The 19,886-nt window shown below is 38.9% G+C and overlaps 1 pseudogene; it reads left to right on the top strand.

The window, feature by feature from the left end:
- The first annotated feature begins 10,413 nt into the window (after positions 1 to 10,413).
- On the top strand, positions 10,414 to 18,828 carry LOC135277931 (uncharacterized; annotated as a pseudogene).
- The last annotated feature ends 1,058 nt before the right edge of the window (positions 18,829 to 19,886 follow it).

Here is a 19,886-nt window from a genome sequence, read left to right as displayed (position 1 = left end):
CATGATTAATAGACATTTTTTGATCACCCTCCAAAATGTATATTGTCTTATTTCTCTGATGGAGCAAGAAAAATAAATTCATTTAAAATTTCTAACATCATGTGCCTATTTCACTAATCCAGGGAAAACTGGCAACCTTTTTAGAAAATTAGCATTCAAAAGAAATTTTGACTTCTTTTTTTTTTTTTTTTTTGGATTTGGAATCTAGCTGCAGGTTATTTTTACTCATTTGCTCCAATTTATATCTAGTGACATGTCTGAATGGTCCAAGTATACCAGATGCCATTTGCTAAATAAATGATAACCCCTGACTCCGGAAGAATCAATAACCTCATGTGTTTGAGCACTTAACTTTGGAAACACGTTGTTTACTCTGACCTTCCATAGGATCAGGTTGACATATGGATGCTTAATCAAGTATTTAAAGCAAGCATAAATAACAGGGACTTTACATATGTAATATCCATAAACTTTAAGACTTACTTTTCAAATTTTTTTACTAGAATATCCAGTAAAAGTCATTTAGAACATATTTTAAAATTTAACACTTTAACTTTAGTTCTTAAAATGATTTCGGGAAATTATGCAAAATGTGGTGTGTAACTCTGTTATAATATAAGCAGATGTTTTATATATTTGCATAATTCTATTATATGTTTGTAGAACTCTAGAGTTAAATGAAATTTCCCTGTGAAATTTCAGAAACATTTGTGCGGTTTCTTCCTTCCTTCCTTCCTCCAATCCTTCCTTCTTTTCTTTCTCTCTTTCTTTTCTCTTATTGCTTTAATAAAGATAAAAAATATGAATGGTAAAAACCTGAATTTTCAGTACCAAGGTCATAGGTGTATAACACCAAACAAAAATGGAGATATTTTTAAAAAGTAGGAGTGAACACTAATAAATTCCAGGAATTGCTATATCATAAAACAACGAAATCTTAGATTTGAAGGAGTTTCCTGAGCCTTTCCCTAAATAAAGAAATTTCTTCTATAATAGGATCAAATTAGTTCCAAACTTTAACCTGCCTTTGATAATAAGTGTGCCAACTGAATAAACAGAAGTGTATTTTTACTTCTTGGGTAGAAACTTATCAATTTTGGCTTTGCCTAGTAGATGATTCTTTTGTTCATACACTGGAATATTTTCGTTAATGCATTTGTAAAAACTAATAATTTTTGCTCAGAAAAAGATGCCTATTTTGTTTTTTTGCATTTAAAGTGAATACCCTTATCAAATCTTTTTGAAACCAAAGTTTTAAAGAATAAAGACACTGGTAAATCACTCATTATTTATTTCTATGCAAAAAAATTAAATTGGCAGAAATACGAAAGCTGACATTTTAAAGATATAACATAAATTTCCAATAAAAACAATGGATGTATCCAATGGTAAGAATCAAGTCATACTTCAATTAAGATTGTTGTTTATATATTTTTTAGAACATTAGCAAAAATTTCACATATGTAGGAGAAATTTATCTAATTATAAAACACGAACATGGACATTTGGAAACCTGTATCACTGCAGCTTAAAACTGTAGAGGAAGAAACATCCTTCCTCCCAACCCTATTCTCACACATCAGTTTAATTTCACACCATTTCATTTCATATGTATTTATGTTATTTTATTGTGTGTTTAACATGTTGTTAGGTGCTATGGAAATTACCATGTAACTGCAAGGATAGACACTGACAATTATTGACCATATACCATGAACCAAGCACTGCTAGGTGCATCACACAAATGTCTTATTATTCTCACTTTATGCAATTAGAACCAGTGAGATACACGCAACACCAGGCACACAGCTGTGAGTGACAAGAGACTTGTTTCTAACCAAGGCCTGTTGTATTTCATAGCTCTCTTTGCATGTTATTGTGTGAAATACTTTTCCTGTTCAAAACAGGCTCAAAGTTCTATTGGCAACATCACAGTCACACATGAAACCATCAGAGACACAATCAGATCAAGTGCTAATATGAATGATATTGATTAACATACCAGTTGATTGAAGAAAAGACCTTTGAATGAAGTATTTTTATATTTAACTTTCATTGTCTCAAATTCTCTTTTAAAAACCGTAATTTCTCTAATTTCTTTTGACTTAAAATTCTCAGTGTAGAATGTTGGACACTAAAGAAAGACACAAAGCAGAAAAATACAAATCACCCATTATCTCACTACTTTAGCTGATATCCTTGCTGATACTGTTTTGCAGTATCTTATATTCTTCTGATTTTACTTCCGTCTAAATATGTCTATGCAATGATGTGCAACAATTTGTCCATGAGAAGTTCTGCAGGAAGAAAGTAGTAAAAACAAAGAATGGTATGTGTCCAGTCAACAAGGAGTCCTGGAGTTAACAGGCTCTTGTTGGGTGACTTGGGAAGCCTGGAGGATGAGGGAGGGAAATAATGAAAGTCAGTTCTGGCCAAGGGGCCAAATGGCAATGTTATGGTGAGAAGGAAATGAACAGGCAAGGAGGGAGGATTAAGAGTTTGGGGAATAAAGAGAGAGAGTTAGGGTTAGCTCCTACCCTGGCAGGGGAGCTCTGGACAAAGGGACAAATTTCTAAAGAAAAGTGGTAATAAGCTTTGCAGTGCCATGAGTGGGCAACAAATTTGCATTAGTTAGCAGTCTCCAGAGAAACAAAAGCAGTAGTATGTATGTATATGTGTAGATATATGTATATGTGTGCACATATGTATGTGCATGTGTGTATGTGTATACACAGAGAGAGAAAGAGAGAAGCCAAAGGGATAGAAAGGGGAGAGAGATTTTAAGGAGCCAGCTCATGAGATTGTGGAGGTTGTCAAGTCTGAAACTTGCAGAGCAGACCAGCAGGATAGAGACCCACGGAAAAGTTAACGTTGCAGCCTAGAGTCCAAAGGCAGGCTGGAGGCCCAATTCCTTCTTCCTCGGGGGTCTTCAGTGTTGTTCTTAAGGCTTTCAACTGATTAAATGAGGCCCTCCCACATTATGAAGAGTAATTGACTTACCAAAGTCTGTTGATCTATTGATTTAAATGTTAATATTGTCTTTAAAATACCTTCACAGAGACATCTAGACTGGCATTTAACTAAACACCTAAGTACCATGGTCTAGTTAAATTAACACCTAAAATCAACCATCACAGCATTTTTTAGATCACGCTTGTCCAACCCACAGCCCACGGGCTGCTTGCAACTCAGGACGGCTTTGAATACAGCCCAACACAAAATAGTCAACTTCCTTAAAACATTATGAGATTTTTTTGCAGTTTTTTAAACTCATCAGCTATTGCTAGTGTTAATGTATTTTATGTGTGGCCCAATAAAATTATTCTTCTTTGAATGTGGCCCAGGGAAGCCAAAAGATGGGATATCCTTGTTTTATATAGTCTTTGAATGAAAGGTCCTTAGAACCTGAACTATGTCAGGCACTGTAGTGGATGTTGGTTATAAGATTAAATACAGCAGAGTCCTGCTTTTAAAGTGCTTACATTCTTAATAAACCAGGTTAATACATAAATAAGTCAGATTTCAGATTGTAAGAAATGCAATGAATGAAACAAGGTCATGTGATGAAGTTTACCACCACACTTCTAGGTGGCTGCAACTTCAATTACTTATTTCATTGTGACCCACAAAACATGGATTTATGTTCCAAACCAGCAGTAAACTGATAGTTCACTAAAGTAAAAGTGTCATTAAACTCTGTATTTTCTCTTCTCGTGTGTGTGTGTGTGTGTGTGTGTGTGTGTGTGTGTGTGTTGAACACATTCTGGTCATAGCCATTAATTGATTTCACTCTCGCACATGAGTCAACAAAGGCCACACTTTATCTGGAGGGCTTGGGGAGATCCCTCTGCAGAGGAGATACTTAAGTGAGATCTAAACTTAAAAGAGTCAACCAGGGCAAGACAGCAGGTGGCTGGAGCTTATTGATGGAGGAAGAGAAGCCAATGAGGCAAGGTTCGGGGCTGGGCTGGAGGAGATCCCAAAGATTCTCTTTTATTTTACATATAATGAGAAACAGTGATATGCTGTTGAAGAGCAGTGACATCATTTGTATTTTTAAACACTCGCTGTATCTGTTGTGTGAAGGATTGTGACAGGGCAATACTGGAAGCTGAGAGGGTCACTGAAAATTTACTGCAGAGTCCCTGTTAACAGCATTAAAGTTACAGGGAGAAATGCTAATGAGAAGTGAACAATTAGAAATGCTAATGAGAAGTGAACAAATGCAAATATTGAAGTAAGTGCAATGGCCTCAAGTAAGAAACTTTGGAAAGAAGAAGAAAAAAGGAAGCATTTAAGATATTGGATGATATCTAATTAATGCTATTGTCTAATTTGTCACAGTGTCAATACAGGTTAAGGTACTAATGAAGACTTCAAGAATTCTTCCTCTCCCCCGAGACCCCAAAGCTCAAGTTACAAAAGACTTAAGTACCTTCTGAAGATAAAGTAAACTAGGGCTTTTAAGGATAATTCAAACTAGCAAGTGAGGGGAGACTGGATGGGAAGACATTTCCAGACCTCTAGATTATCCAATAGATGACTCTGATCACAATACAGTCATGAATCACTTAACACTAGGGGTATGTTCTGAAAAATGCATCATTAGGCAAGTTGGTCGTTGTGCAAACATTATAGAGTGTACTTACACAAACCTAGATGGTACAGCCTACTACGTACCTATATGGTACAATCTATGGCTCTATGGTATAGCCTATGGCTCTTAGGCGACACACTTGTACAGCATGTTACTGTACTGAATACTCTAGGCAACTGCAACACAATGCTAAGTATTTGTACATCTAAACATAGAAAAGAGAGAATGAAGATTTGGTATTACAGTCTTATGGGAGCACTGTCATATATTTGGTCCATTGTGGACCAAAATCTTTTTATGTGATACATGACTATATATATGACACTGGTGTTGGTGATGATATTTTATTAAAGGCAATAGAAAAATGTAACTTTATTTTATGTATATAATTTTGACCACTTTCTACTTGGGAGGTCTCTCTCCTTTTGTCTTGAGAAGGCATTACATTAGACCAGTTTCTTAATATCAGTGGAGAGAGACAAAGCTAAGTGTAAAATTATTCTAGTGATGAAATGGTGATCCAGAAAGAAGCATTTCTACTTACATGATCATTAAACTAGTGTTTATTATAGATGACCTAATGTGTGTCTGTGGGTGCATAGACATTACATTGGAAAATGAGAAATTTGGATTTTCAGCAAATACTGCAAAATAAGCTTTACTTCTTGATTAAAAAGCCAAATGTGAAATGATTGTGAAAATGTGAGGCATAAGGTTCTCTATAACTAATTCTCCTTCCCTCTATAGCTAACTCTCTGTCTTCATCCATCATTTTATTAGGGAAACAGCTTCCGCATCTCAGGTAGCTTTGAATCCATCCTTTGCACTGCTGTCAAGATTATCTTCCAGGAAAACAAAACACCTGGCCCTTGCCTTCAGGATAAAATTCAAACATTCTTAAAAATGTGCAGAGCTTTTGCAATATTAAATTAGGTGATGTATGTAAAGGCATCCTGTACAGTGCGCAACCCATATCGATGTGTTCAATAAATGGTAGATTATATTGTGATTGCCAATTTTAAAATAATAAATCAATATTCGATGGTTTATAAATTTACAGAGGATCTAGGCAATTCTGGCACAAAGGCATCCAAAATTTTCTTTAAAAAAAATTAGAGGATAGATATAGTTAATATTCAAGAATACAGTTAAAGTCTGAAAGAAATTAAGTTGGGCTTTAGAAAAATCAGGGGGTTAAAAAAGCAAATAATATTTTAAATGTAATCTGCAAATGGAGTAAAACCTAGCCATTACTATTCATAGCTATTGCTTTAGAAAATCTGGAAATTTTTTTCCCCCAACTGATAGATTTTTCTAAATTTATATGTAAGGTTGCCCCTGAGATCACATTATTTTAATGGTTGTCATTATTATTATCCATTTAAATACAGAGGAATTTAGCTTGAAGAGAAACTATAACCTTTCTTTATTTTAATTCACATTCTGTACAGGAAAACCATGACTTGCAGGTTCAAAGGAGAAAGCCTTTAAAAGGGCTTGTAAAAGGCCTCATAGGCTTCTTGGACATCAAATAGCTCAGCAAAACAGCATTATGATGACTTAAATGTAAATGAATTAGAAACATATGGATCACATTCCCTTGGAAATACACATGGGTTTGGAAATTAAGGGGGCACTGCCTGACAAAATGCACTGCACTTTGCTTAGCACAAAATGTTTGAATGATGGGTTGAATTTTTTTTTTTTTTTTTTTTGCCAAATTATGAAAGCCATGGGTTTGTCCTATAGATATTTTAACAAACCCTGTGGGTCTTGAGGTTCTTTGGCTTTAAGAATCGTGTTACTTGTCAAGGTCAACCCCTGCCGCCATTGCTCCTGTGCCCTTCTCCACACCATGCATGTGAATGTGCAGTTATTAACAAAGAACCATTTTGGAGAGAATGGAAGAAATGGGGTGCAGAGAGAGGATGTTGTTGATTTTTTTCTCTTCCTCTTTTTCTGTTATGTTTTCCTTTCTCCATCTCTTTCTCTTTAATCTTTTCATCCTTCATTTCTTCTTCAGTTGTTTTCTTTTTTCCCTATCCCTATGTTTTGCTCTTCCTCTCTTAAGCACAAGAATGGATAAAAACAATATGCTTATAAGGCACAGATTTTGAGAGGGCAGAGGAATGAATCATCTGGATTACCCATTGCTTTGTAATTTCTTTTCTTCAAAGTTACCCACCATCGGTTCCATCGGAGAAGAGAAAACTTTGAAAGGCTTCCACTGTGGATCATTTAGCTTTTACCATGGCATAAGGGGAATTACTTGGACTTTTTCTGTTGTGTTTTAAGCAGTTTAGGGTCTCTTGAATGTAGCATTGCCTCAGTTGAGCTTATTTTTAAAAGGCAATTTATCATTATTAATATCAATTCCAGGTATAATGAATTAATTTCTTTAAAATGAGTTGACACGCAGACTATCAGAGGCCAAAGGCTAATTCATTGCTGGCTTGCCTGGGTGAAAGCAGGTGTCACAGTAACAGGATCTGGCTTTTGTGTATGTGTTACCAAATATACTGCCTCTTGATAAGCAGCTACAGAATTGATAGTTAAATCTATCCTCATGGATTTGCTTTCCATATGGAACTAATTGCCTCTGGAATAGTTAAAGCCAAAAGATCTCTACAATTTCAAAAGCTTCTCTTATCTTTCCTCTTGTATGGCTGTTGACAGGAGTGAAACACGTCTATCCTCATTTATTATAGTGGTCTCATCAAGTGAGGACGTGTTGATGGGAGACTGTTATAGAACCAGATGGTCCAAGTTGGTCTTTTATGTTTCAAGCATTTCCCCGCCTCAGTTTTAAAAGTCCAAACGAGGATTTCTCTTGCATTTGGGCTGATCTTCTTGAATTTGTTTACTTAAGAAACCCAGTCTGGTGTCTTGCTATTCCTGAACTAGCCCCCGGAGGATGTGAATATTTTAGTGTCCTTTAACCCTGTTTCATACGACCTCACTCACTTTTTCTCTTTTAGTGGTCTTAAGAGGCTAACTGCAGGATGATGAGCTTTTCTGACTGTCTAGACCCTGACAAAAGGTTCTTTTCTCTCCTGTCTCCAGATCTTTCTCAAAATGCATGGACAAGGGACCTCTAAATTCTAAATCTTGACAACTAGTAATATCTTTCTCTCTCTCTGATTGAGGTCTAAAAGGGAGGGCTTGACCTGATGTTTCTTCTCTAAACTACTGAGGAAAATAGTGTAGCAATAAATATGTAGTCGTCAGCCCTGTCATTATTATTGTCTTGATTGTCATCATATTAGTTAACATTTCTGGAACACGTAACTGTGCTAGGAATAGGCACCTTAGTTGTATAAACTTATTGAATCCTTTCAACCACCTTAGGAATGCTGTCATTCCCTGCTACAGAAAAGAAAATAAGAAAGAGAGAGATTCACTGTCTGACAGAATCTTCAAGCTGAGAACAAGCATGCTGAGTTTTATAAAGGCCAAAGTCATCGGGATTATGTAATGAGCAGCCCCTCACACACTGCATCCTTAACCTATCTCTCCTCTTCCCAGGTCCAAGAATAGGGAAAAAAACTTTTGGAGGGAGAATCTCAGCCACAGGTCCCTGAAGTCATGGATGAGAAATAGTATATGGGGAGAGGAGAATATCTCTTTGGCACACCTCTGGCTGTTCTACATGGGAAAAATAATCTACACTTTCCATGCTGCAATTTCCTCATCTGTGCAATGAGGATAATAGGGTGCCTTCATCATAAGACTGTTGTGAAGAGTCATACGTCATACATGAGTGTTAGAACAGTGTCTGGGGCTAAGTCAGCCCCATGAAGAGAAGCTAGCTTTGAATTATTATCCCACCAAGGAATGTCCCAAAATGCTAGGGCATGTATTGTTCTTACATGAGAAGAAAATGAAGGGGATCACTCTAGATTGATATTCAATTTCCTAATGGAAATTTCCTCCTTAGTAAGCCACCTCATACTGATTGCCACCAAATCAATTATTTTTTTTTCCATCAAACTGAGCAATTCTTCTGCATTTCCTACCTTGATTGGTGTCACTGGCATATTTGAGCACAGTGGTCAAAGTGAGAAGACTTGGAGTTAACCTTTATTTCTCTGCCCTAAAACAACCAGTCATCAGAAATTGTCTTGATTCTACTTTAAATGCCCACCTCTTTGTTCATGGCCACTCTCCTGACCGAGCTCTTTGGATCGCCACCAAGCAGCAAGCAGCCTTCTCCCCTGCACTCTATCTAATGTGCCACTAGAGCATTAAACAAACAAACAAACGCACACCTCAGGTAATGTTATTCTTTTAAGAAGCTACCCATTTCTAGATAATGAATTTCAATCCCCTTGGTATGTACAGTATTTCTATCTGCCTTCTCTAATACACCAACACATATATTTCCATGCCTCTGGGTCAATGGCCATACTTTGTCCTGTATCGGAAAGCTCTAACTGAGAGGAGACTAAACCTTTCTAAGCTTCAGATCCTTAATCCCCTCAATCCTCCACCCTGAAATAATTGTACACAGCTCAGAGCAAAGGCTGCTGTTAGAACAAAGTGAAAGAACGGGTCTAAAGTACACACTACAGTGTTTGACCTTGCAGTGTGACCTTAGGTAATTTATTTAACTTCTCTGTGCTTAATTTTCATGTTTTTAAGGTAAGGACAGTACCTACAGCACAGAAATATCACAGGAGCTGAATTAACTAACCAGCATATGTAAAATGCTTGCAACAGTGCTTACTATTCCTCTCTTATTTTTCTTATTATTTGTCTAGCTCAGTTATAAGATGCCATGGATGCTAATTTGTGCTACAGAGTGAGAAGGGTGTGGAGGAATTTTATTACAGTTCATAATGTACATTTTACAAATTCTAAAAATAATGTTGCATCAGAACAGCATATTTTAAGGCAGAGCCCAAATGTCATTGCTTTGTGAAGACATCCCCAGGCTCTCTGCCTTCCGGTGGGCCAACCTACACCCATCTCCTGTTTCCTGAGCAGTTTGCCTGTATTTCTTCTATAGCACTTTATTGCATGATATGAGAATTATGTGGATATGTGTCTGTTTCCCCACTAGAAAGCGAGCCAAGAGTTTGTGCCATGTTCACTTTTTAATTCCTTCTCACCCCCATTATCCTTTCCTGCAGCCCCAGATGCCACCTCTGTGCCTGGCAACCAGTAGGCATCTAATAATTGTTGACTGAATGCATTTTGAATTGGGTAATGAGCCATTGTCCCACCTTGGTGGTTGCCTTCACAAATACCTAAGGTTTAATTGGGATGGGGGCCACATTGGATGAGCTTCAGAGACCAGAGTGTTGTCACAGCAGCAGGGACCCCACAAATTTGGCTCCTAGAACATTTTGACAAGAAAAATGTCTGAGTTTTAAGATACCTGAGGGCTTACTGCCTGTTTTCCTCAAACACAGTCAGGCTTTCATGTGGTCTTACACTTGCTTATTGATACCCAGGATTTTTCTTGTTGGGCCAAATGTGGTAACATATTATTTATTTGACACTGTGGTAATCCATTCAATTGGATGGAAAAGAACATGTTAGTCAAATGAAACTGATGTCTCGTAGCCATGCACACTCACCCAAATAATCTGCCCCTGGATCCTGTTCGGGCCAGTTCTCCAGCTGCTTGACGCAGAGCCACATTCTCGTTCGGGAATTTATTTTCCCTGGCCCTACTGGGATACTAAAACCAACTTTCCGATTCAGCCTCAGCCTCAGACTCCAACCCCTGGACAATAGCAATACTGTGTGATGACTACCGAGGACAGGCTAAGAGGGATGACTGTTTTAATAGCACTTTATGACTCCTCAAGATGGACTGGAAACATCACCACAAGGAGAAAAAAGGTATTCGCCAGGAGAGGGGACGCCTCTGTAGTCAGAATCTGTGCTGGAATCAAAACCACAGACAGAAATAGGGCTGAGGTCCTCCAGTGTAAATTCCAGGAACTGGGGAGGAAGCTTGAGGACATGGCCATCGGGGTTTTCAGAAATGTGCTAATTGTGCAATATTCACAACTAGTGAGGGAGAAATGATAAAATCACAATAAAAATGAATGACTGCATCCATGAGCTAATGGTTTGGGGAGAAATCTTCAAAAACTGTGGAAATAAAGGGAGGCATTTGGTAGCATCACTCACATTACTGTCTTTCCATTTTTCCATACCCTCCCTTCTTAGTGTTACCCCTCCGCCTCTTGTCTTCTGCCCCCTCTTCTTTCCCCTTCTCTTTTCTTCTCCTTTCTCTCTCCTTCCTTTTGGAATCATGAAGCATAGTAAGTCCACAGGATCTGTTTATGGAAGCCATGTTGTGCTTTGTGATGTTCCTATCTCTGACCAAAATATTAAAAATGGGCGTGTGCACCTAGAAATGTACTGATCAAATGTATATTTCACGTTGGGTATCAGAAAGGTCAACTCTAATTTTAAGCTTTGATTCTGAACTATAAGCAGCATCTGAAATTCATTTCAGAAATGGCCAGGGAATGAAGCAGGATCCTGGTAGAAAAATTCTCACTTCTTATGAGCCAACATGAAGTATCTAGTCTTTAGCCAAGGGTCAGCAAGTGACTTTTTCAACCTGTGTTTGGCAGGAATGTTAATATTTAGGAGATCTCACTTAGTGAGGTCAAGTCCAAGGGGATGTCCTAACTAACACATGTGAGGAGCCCTGCCATGCCAGGGCAGGCTGCCAAAAGTTTTGTATTCAGGCAAACCCAAGGACCTCCTGGAAGAAACACTGTCTGACTTATCATTATTTCCCAGAACCAAGACTCCTGAACACTGAATACAAAGGCTGCCTTTAGTCTTGGAGGTTGCAACCTTATATAGCAAGGAACCCATTCTGGAGTAAAATTAAAAAAAATATGCCAATGAAAGGACATACGTTTTGTACCCATATTGAAGACAATCAATTGGCCTTTTTTTCTAGATTTGTAATAAGGGGGATTCAGAGGCTCTATAAAGACCCTGTGAGAAGAAGTACCATAGTCAATAGCAACACCTGCCATTACTGCTATGGGTGGATATGTTTATATTGTCTCAGTGGGTTTCATTTCCCTCATTGGGGGAAAGCGAAAAACTTTTGGATGTGAAGCTATGTGGTATTACTCAAATATGGTCTGCTCATTGTGGGAAACTATCTCCAGCTTCTGTGAGACAGTGGTTTGTAAGAACTGAGCAATGTTAGTCATGAGTTATAGTGCCAGTGTAGTACTGCAGCAATGTATAGTACAACATTTTCAGTAGAAATACTAAAAGAATGATACTTTTTCAGAGCCTACTAGGAAAGTGTAATAGCAGTAAGGAGAGAGCTCTGCTCACTTTTGTAGAAACACTGTCCAAGAGAAATCATGCATGCCAGCATCCCAGCAAAGGGAGAGCTGTGTAGCCACCAGTGAGCAAAACGGCAAGTCAGCACAGATCTGTTCTGTAATCCTAGATTTCTGTTATATAGCACATTACCTTCTAGGGAGATAAGACAAGTACAGAAATTATTATAATGTAGAAGTTGTGTCACAAAGACAGATTAATTGCTGGGGGTCCCAATTCCTTCCTGGTAATGCTTCTAACTGACTTTGTACATGGCACAAATGTTTTTCTTACTACTTTAAAAGGAAGTCATTTGCCATTTGCCACCCAGTCGTTCAGATGGTAGGTAAGCTTCCGAAGTGCTCTGTGTATTCATAAGCCTTTCATTCTACATTAGCACTGATATTGGTAGTGAGGAATCTTCTGAATAGGCAGGTTCTGAATTTCACTATACCTGGTAATTGTCTTGACTTGTAGAGTTTAAAATCTGCAATGATCCCACATCAGCACTAGGACTTTGAAAGAACAGTATAGCTATCCAGTGTTGTCAGACATGACGTGGGAAGCCCTTTTTACTGTTTCAAAGAATGAACTAGATTTCGTAGATTCAGTGAGATTTTCTAGCCTTCCTCATTTCCTTCTTTACCCAGCAAGATGAACTGATTTTCCCGAGGCAGCACCCCAAGCTAGTCTGACAAAAAGCCGTCAGCTGATCTAGGAGGAATGGGTTAGGTACCATGAAAAACTTCTCTTTTTTTTCATCCTACCTCTCACATAGCTTTCCAGATGTGTGGGAGCTTGTATATGTGAGGCTGTCAATCTCTTAGAGAAGTCCCTCTTATGCCTGATACATAAAATCCTGAACAAACACTGATTTTGCTATAATTTTTCACTCTCAATTAGACTTAGCTGGGAGAAGAGGAAATTCAAACCCTTGAATTTGCACTGAGACTTTAAAAATTGATTCACCAGATTTGAATAGTTTGTCTAACCCACGATGGTTTCATAGTTTCTGTCCTGAAAACTGCAGAAGTCACATTGTACTATATCACTTGGAAGATGTTAATGACTCAAAGCCATTGGTTTATAAGATCACCCACTCCTGCTTTTCAATTTATTTTGTTTACTTTGATTGGTTTTAATTTAAAAATGTTCTTCCAAACTATATTACCATGTTGGAAAATGTGTTTGAAAAGTCATCTCTTTCCTTTTCTTCCAAAAACTGCATAAGTGAAGAAGGGATTGTTTCATTTTGAGAAACATGTTTTGCTTTATTTTGTTTACTGTTTGCCATTTTATTTTCTGCCATCCTTGGAAACTTTATGAAGCATCAGGATGATACTAAGCTGTTCAAGGATGTCACAGGACCCTTGCCTTTATAGAAGTGCTGACCAAGAAGAAAAAGCAGGAGAGTAAGAATTATTTAGAGGGCCTATTATAGGCTCATTGAAATCTGGGAGCAGTGTTTTACCATTCAAGTAATAAATCATTGCCTTTCCACTATTTTACTTTGAATGTACTCATCATTTCCCATCTGCTGAGAAAAGCCAAACTTAAAGTATTAATAAGTAATAATTGTTGAAATAGCTGTAACTTTCCAATATTGCCCTTATAGGTAATAATCTTTCATACATTTTAATACATCAGTAATGAAATCTTTAAACAAAGCTTCACAGTTCATCTGCTTGCTGACAGGAGAGGCTGTGAAATACTATTTAAGAATGTTTTTCTTTTTGCAATGTCTTCATATGTTTTCAATCAAAGCAAGCATAAAATTTTAAAATATTAGAATATAATCTCTCCAATATAGTATACTTTCAGGAAAGGTGTTATATATATATATATATATATATATATATATATATACACACACACACACACACACACACACACACACATTTTTATTTGTAGATGTTGACTTTGCTCTATCAGGGAAATAAGTGTATTTCTAAACTTCAATAATAGGCCACAATATAATAACATCATAAATAAACACTTAATATTTCTTATTTTATGCTATAAGTAAATTCTCAAAGTAACTATTTGAACTAAATAGCTTATTCTTAGACATTGATGTTCCTGTTAAATTATTCTCTATTTTTAAAAAATTCCACATTTACCATGCACTCCATACATCTTCAGTATTTGGGACATTTTCAAAAACCTCTGTTTTTATTTATAAAACATTTGTTCATAATATTATAATTAGAAGCATATACATTGTGGCTTTTCTTTGAAAACCCTTTCCTTTTTAAAAATCTTCCAGCACAGAGAAAACTTTCCATCACCTCTTTTACTTTAAACTAAACAATCTAAAGGGTTCCATTTTCGATTTGATCTGTGTTGTCTATCCCACAGAAACATTTGTGAGTTTCTTTTATTCACCCAATAGATGGAGTGAGCTTTTTCATGTAATTTTTCACATCTCACCATCAGTAATCTTGCAAAGAAACAGACATCTATACAGCTGTCACTAAGGTAGTGTCATTATTAATCTACAGCACATTAGTTCTTCACTTCACTGAACTCGAAGACAAGTTTGGACAAAAGAACTATATAATTGTAAAGGTCATTTCTATATGTGCATTTTGATGTCACCTAAAACTTTAGAGATCTAAAACTAAAATCTCCATTTTTCTTTCCAATCTTGCTCTCAGCCTAGCTTCACTATGTCTACTGCATGGGCCAGCATTCTCAGTTTCCAAGCTGTAAACTGGGTGATTGTGATGGTTAATACTGTCAACTTGATTTGATTGAAGGATACAAAGTATTGATCCTGGATGTGTCTGTGAGAGTGTTTCCAAAAGAGATTAACATTTGAGTCAGTGGGCTGGGGAAGGCAGATCCACCCTTAATCTGGTGGGCACAATCTAATCAACTGCCAGCAAATGTAAAGCAGGCAGAAAAATGTGAAAAGGAGAGACGGGCCTAGTCTCCCAGCCTACGTCTTTCTCTAGTACTGGATGCTTCTTGCCCTCGAATACTGGACTCCAAGTTCTTCAGTTTTGGGACTCAGCTCTCCTTGCTCCTCAGCTTGCAGACAGCGTGTGTGTGTGTGTATGTGTCTGTGTGTGTGTGCGTGTTTACAATGGGAATAATTGGATCTTGGGGTGGCAGGGACCAACTGGCACAGTGGGTGTAGCTACCATAATGGAGAGCAGAGGCAAAGTGGCAATCAGAATAGTGTGACTTATGTAGAGCTCTGGCATTGGGTAATTAATCATGGTGTTCGTAGAAGTGAAATTGATAGGGAAGCCTACTGCATTCCACTTAAATTATATAAACAGGAAACTTCTAAGTCGAATAGGCAAAAGTCTAATTTTAATGATAAAAACAGAGACTCATGGCCCCTCAATCAATTTCCAGACTTGAGCCAGTTTACAGACCCAGAACCCCTTGAATGAAGATGAGGCTGGATCCCCTTGAGGAAAGACCCCACTACATTACTGACAATTTATGCAGTGAATCTTTCTCCCATTCTTCCCCAAGGAGATCTCTGGTCTTTTACCAGGGCGACTGTGCACTGGGGAAAGGGAAATAACCAGATGTTTCAGAAACTACTGAACACTGGCTCTGAGCTGACGTTGATTCCAGGGAACCCAAAACGTTATTGTGGTTCTCCAGTTAAAGTAGGGGCTTATGGAGGTCAGGTAATTAATGGAGTTTTAGCTCAGGTCCAACTTACAGTGTGACCAGTGGGTCCCCAGGCTCATGCTGTGGTCATTTCCCCAGTGCCAGAATGCATAAATGGCATAGACATACTTAGCAGCTGGCAGAACCCCCACATTGGCTCCCTGACTGGTAGAGTGAGGGCTATTATGGTGAGAAGGGCCAAATGGAAGCCATTAGAGCTGCCTCTACTTCGAAAAATAGTAAATCAAAAACAATATTATATCCTTGGGGGGATTACGGAGATTAGTGCCATCATCAATGACTTGAAAGACGCAGAGGTGGTGATTCTCACCGCATCCCCATTCAACTCTCCCATTTGGGCTTTGTAGAAGACAGACAGATCTTGGAGAATGACAGTGGATTATCATAAGCTATACCAAGTGATGACTCCAGTTGCAGCTGCTGTACCAGATATGGTTTCATTCCTTGAGCAAATTAACACATCTCCTGGCACCTAGAATGCAGCCATTGACTTGGCAAATGCCTTTTTCTTCACTCCTGTCCATAAAGCCCACCAGAAGCAATTTGCCTTCAGCTGGCAAGACCAGTAATCTGCCTCTACTGTACTACCTCAGAGGCATATCAACTCTCTGGCTTTGTGTCATAATCTTATTTGAAGAAAACTTGATTGCTTTTGGCTTCCACAAGATATCACACGGGTTCATTACACTGATGACATTATGCTGACTGGATCCAGTGATCAAGAAGTAGCAAACGCACTGGACTTATTGGTGAGACATTTGTGTGCCAGAGGATGGGAAATAAATACAAATAAAATGCAGGGAACTTCTACCTTAGTAAAATTTCTAGGAGTTCAGTGGTGTGGGGCCTGTAGAGATATTCTTTCTAAGGTAAAGGTTAAGTTGCTGCATTTGGCCCCTCCTACAACCAAGAAAGAGGCACGATGCCTAGTGGGCCTATTTGGATTTTAGAGGCAACACCTTCCTCATTTGGGTGTGTTACTCTAGCCCATTTATTGAGTGACTTGAAAGACTGCCAGTTTTAAGTGGGATCCAGAACAGGAGAAGGCTCTTCAACAGGTCCAGCAAGCTTCTCTGCCACTTGGTCCATGGACCAGCAGATCCAGGGGTGCTTGAGGTATCAGTGGCAGATAGGGATGCTGTTTGGAATCTTTGGCAGGCACCCATAGGAGAATCACAGCGGAGGCCTCTAGGAGTTTGGAGCAAGGCCCTGCCATCTTCTGCAAATAACTACTCTCCTTTTGAGAGACAGCTCGTGGCCTGTTACTGGGCTTTGGTGGAAATTGAACGTTTGTCTATGGGTCATCAAGTCACCAAGCAACCTGAACTGCCTATCATGAACTGGGTGCTTTCTGACCCATCTAGCCCTAAAGTGGGTCATGCACAGCAGCATTCCATCATCAAATGGAAGTGGTATATTCAAGATTGGGCTTGAGCAGGTCCTGAAGGCACAAATAAGTTACATAAGGAAGTGGCTCAAATGCCCATGGTCTCCACTCTTGCCACCCTGCCTTCTCTCTCCCAGCTGGCACCTGACAGCCTCACAGGGTGTTCCCTATGATCAGTTGACAGAGGAAGAGAAGACTAGGGCCTGGTTCACAGATGGTTCTGCATGATATGCAGGCACCACCTGAAAGTGGACAGCTGTAGCACTACAGCCCCTTTCTAGGACATTCCTGAAAGACAGCGGTGAAGGGAAATCTTCCCAGTGGGCAGAACTTCGAGCAGTGTACTTGGTTGTGCACTTCGCATAGAAGGAGAAATGGCCAGATGTGTGATTCTATACTGATTTATGGGTTGTAGCCAATGGTTTGGCTGGATGGTCAGGGACTTGGAAGAAGCATGACTGGAAAATTATTGACAAACTTGGGGAAGAGATATGTAGATGGACCTTTCTGAGTGATCAAAAACTGTGAAGATATTTGTATCCCATGTGAGTGCTCACCAACAGGTGACCACAGCAGAGGAGGAGTTTAATAATCAAGTGGATAGGATGACCCATTCTGTGGACACCACTCACCATCTTTCCTCAGCCACCCCTGCCATTACCCAATGGGCCCAGGAACAAAATGGCCATATTGACAGGGATGGAGGTTATGCATGGGCTCAGCAACATGAACTCCTACTCACCAAGGCTGACTTAGTTACAGCCACTGCTGAGTGCCCAATTTTCCAGCAGCAGAGACCAACACTGAGCCCTAGATATAGCACCATTTCTCAGGGTGATCAGCAAGCTACCTGGTGGCAGGTTGATATACTGGACCTCTTCCATCATGGAAAGGGCAGAGGTTTGTCCTCACTGGAATAGACACTCCAGATATGGGTTTGCCTATCCTGCACACAATGTTTCTGCCAGGACTACCATCCGTGGACTCAAGGAATGTCTTATCCACCGTCATGGTATTCCAGACAGTTGACCAAGGCACTTGCTTTATAGCTAAAGAAGTGCAACAATAGGCTCTTGCTCATGGAATTCACTGGTCTTACCATGTTCCTCATCATCCTGAAGCAGCTGGATTGATAGAATGGTGGAATGGCCTTTTGAAGTCACAATTACAATGCCCACTAGGTGACAATACTTTGCAGGGCTGGGGCAAAGTTTTCCAGAAGGCCACGTATGCTCTGAATCAGCATCCAATATATGGTACTATTTCTCCCATATTCAGGATTCATGAGTCCAGGAATTGAGGGGTAGAAGTGAAAGTGGCACCGCTCACCATCACCCCTAGTGATCCACTAGCAAAATACTTGTTTCTTCCTCCTGTGACATTACATTCTGCCGGCCTGGAAGTCTTAGTTCCGGAGAGAGGAATGCTGCCACCAGGAGACAAACAATTCCATTAAAGTGGAAGTTAAGATTGCCACCTCGACACTTTGAGCTCCTCCTACCTTTAAGTCAACAGGCTAAGAAGGGAGTTATAGTGTTGACTGGGGTGACTGACCTGAACTATCAAGATGAAATCAGTCTACTATTCCACAATAAAGGTAAGGAAGAGAAAGCACGGAGATCCAATAGGGCATCTCTTACTATTAACATGCCTTGTGATTAAGGTCAATGGGAAACTACAACAGCCAAATCCAGGCGGGACTAAAAGTAACCCAGACCCTTCAGGAATGAAGGTTTTGGGTCATTCTACCAGGAAAAATCCATGACCTGCTGAGGTGCTTGCTGAAGGCAAAGGGAATACAGAATGTGTAATAGAAGAAGGTAGTCACCAATACCAGCTATGACCAGGTGATCAGCTGCAGAAACGAGGACTCTAATTGTCATGAGTATTTCCTCTTTCTTTTGTAAAAAATATGTTTGTGCATGTATACACTTGTACTAAGTAAATATCTTCATTTGATCTCCTTTCTCCTTTATCATGTGACATAAGCTTTATTGCCTTCATATCAGCATTTAAGTATTGTTAACTTTATGTAATACTATTTGGGTTGGGGATTAGTGCATTTTGAGTTGTATGAAGGATAGTTGTATTATGTTAGGCATAATTATGACCTTATTATTGTCTTTATTTGAAACTTACGTATGGTCTCAGGAGATGTGTATGGGTTCGAGTTGACAAGGGGTAAACCTGTGATGGTTAATACTGAGTGTCAACTTGATTGGCTTAAAGGGTACAAAGTATTGATCTTGGGTGTGTCTATGAGGGTGTTTCCAAAAGAGATTAACATTTGAGTCAGTGGGCTGGGGAAGGCAGATCCACCCTTAATCTAGTGGGCGCAATACATATATATACACACACACGTACACATACACACACACACACATATATCCTATTGGTTCCGTTCCTCTAAGAGAATCCTGACTAATACAGTGATCAACTTTGATTTAGAGGCCTTGCTCTTTTTGATGTCTAGAGTGTCTATGTATACCTTTTGACTGTTTTCTTGCTTTGTTTTCTAAGTCCACACACCCAGTGCAATCTAGGTGCCTATGATATCCAACATGTAATTTCTCAATATATTCTTGTCCATTTTTTCTATCTTAATTTATTTTTATCCCACTCCAGTTTACCACACCGATCAAATGCATGCAAAGCTATATAATGCATCTCCCTAAGAATACCTCTTTCCTGTTGCCTCTCCCTTTCTCAGGCCCTTCAGTAACAGTTTCAAGGTTAAATCCTTTGGCCAGATCTCTCTGTAGACTTTATTGCATACTCTATTTTCTTACATAATATCAGTCTTAGCACTAATATTTACAGAAAAGACTTTTGAATCTTTTTATTCTGTTAGGTCCTGGGCTAAATGCTTTAGCTACATTTTCTAATTTAATCCTTGCTACAACCAGATAGTAGATGTTATGTCCATTTTTCATG

Source organism: Aotus nancymaae, unplaced genomic scaffold, assembly GCF_030222135.1.
Source record: "Aotus nancymaae isolate 86718 unplaced genomic scaffold, 86718_ANA_hifiasm-v0.15.2.pri h1tg000036l, whole genome shotgun sequence".
In the NCBI taxonomy this organism is placed as follows: domain Eukaryota; kingdom Metazoa; phylum Chordata; class Mammalia; order Primates; family Aotidae; genus Aotus; species Aotus nancymaae.
The sequence above is the reverse complement of the archived record's forward strand: the minus strand, read 5'-3'. Positions and strand labels throughout refer to the sequence as shown.